Below are 1,821 nucleotides of genomic sequence, written 5' to 3'. Positions count from 1 at the left end.
CTGAGATCAGCTGGTTCTGCAGCGTTTCCTCCTGAGCTGCGGCTCCATCAAACATTTATAGATGTGAGATTTCAGCAGGTTGGTTTGAACGTCTGCAGCAGCAGAGCCTGACTGAGTGGGAGTCCAGGCTTCGGGCCGCCGGCCGGTGGGCCGGTGGGCCGGTGGGCCGGCGGCGGCGCTCCCAGCTTCCTGCCTGGCTGTCATTGTGTTACATAAAGATGATTCACACACCTTTTTATCCGAGAACATAAAAACATTTTGCATAAGCTGAACACGAGGAAAGAGGAAACCGATCGAGTTGAGCAGCAGCTCATTTCCATCTGAAAATAAATCTGGTAATGTCTCAGAATTTAAAATAAAATTTGGATTAAATTCTGATGACAGGAAGTCGTGTTGAGCTCGGTGGTGGAAGAGTCATGATGTGGGCTGCCTGAGCTCAGCTGAACACCCAATTACTGCAGAAATTTTAGTCATGAATTATGAAAACATACTTCTGATTGTTTTTACTAAGATTTAGACATTTAAATGAAAAAAGTAATTTTTTAATGTTTTTATTTTAATAAAAATAAAACATCTTTTAAGTCATGTCATATTTTTGTTTTAACAAAATAATTTTTATTTTTGTATTCCTTTAGTAAAAATGTAGATTTTTATTTTAAATAAAGACAGTTATTCTTTATTTATTGTGGAATATGGCAAACCCAGAAAATGATCCTGAAACTTTAATTATGGCAATAATCCAATAATCTGGACTAGTCAAAGTATGGCAAACCCTAAAACTTAATTAATCAGTAATTTATCTTATGCTATTTTAAAATGCTTCAGATATTTTCTTTATGCACGTTTGATGCTAGTTGCCATGACAACCAGCACCTGCAGCAGCCGGTCCTTTCATCCACATTTTAACAGATTTTCTAAGGTTTTTTAGTGGAAGAGTTTCCTGGTTCGGCTGCGTTCAGGAGGTTCGGCTGCGTTCAGGAGGTTCGGCGTTGAGCTGCAGCGTCTCCGTCCCGTCGGCGCCGCCGGCTGCTGGTGCTGCGAGTTAAGATGCGGCTCCATGTAGGTCAGGACTCACCGCCGTAACCCCGGGACCCCCGGGCACACACACACACACACACACACACACACACACACACACACACACACACACACACACACACACACACACACACACACACAGTGTGAGCCAAACAAAGCCGCAGAGTGATGCGCTCCGCTGCACTCTGACAGTAACGCAGCCTGATCCGTCCGCCTCGCTGTTTGTGAAGCAGGAAGTGATGAGGGGGAAGGAGACCCGCTTCAGTTTAACCACTGCAGACTCAGCAGAACCACCAGAACCAGAACCACCAGAACCAGAACCACCAGAACCAGAACCACCAGAACCAGAACCAGAACCAGTCAGTGTTTCTGCTCGGCTCTGATTTCCCTGAAGATGAAACCAACCAGCATTCAGTGCTGCTGTCAGGGGAACTGCACTTTGGGCTTTAACTAGGCCAGTCACCATAACAAATGTTCCTGGATGATAAATTCTAATAAACATTTAAACTGGAACTGAAATACATTTTAAATATAGAAAATATATAAAATGAATTATGAGGTTTCTGTAGCAAAATGATCCTTTAAAAAATGTTTGTTTTTGGCAGAAAGAGAAAAACGATAAATCATGAAAATGGAAATTATTGAGTTTGTTCTAAAGTAGCGGTTCTCAACGTGGGCGGTACCGCCGAGGACGGCAGGGGGCGCTGGCGGACATCTTTACAAAGGGGGGCGCTGGGATGCCTTTGGGGGCGTTTGGTCGAAGGTAAACTTTACACCTTAAAT

The 1,821-nt window shown here is 43.8% G+C and overlaps 1 protein-coding gene across 2 annotated transcripts in view; it reads right to left on the bottom strand.

The window, feature by feature from the left end:
- The window catches only part of LOC103460636 (uncharacterized), a 19,422-nt gene that overhangs the window by 14,727 nt on the left and 2,874 nt on the right, over nucleotides 1-1,821 (bottom strand). The gene's annotated exons all lie outside the window — the stretch shown is intronic.

The sequence above is a fragment of the Poecilia reticulata genome, unplaced genomic scaffold (assembly GCF_000633615.1).
Source record: "Poecilia reticulata strain Guanapo unplaced genomic scaffold, Guppy_female_1.0+MT scaffold_268, whole genome shotgun sequence".
Classification (NCBI taxonomy): Eukaryota; Metazoa; Chordata; class Actinopteri; order Cyprinodontiformes; family Poeciliidae; genus Poecilia; species Poecilia reticulata.
Note: the sequence above shows the minus strand (reverse complement) of the source record. Positions and strands in the feature narration are given on the sequence as shown.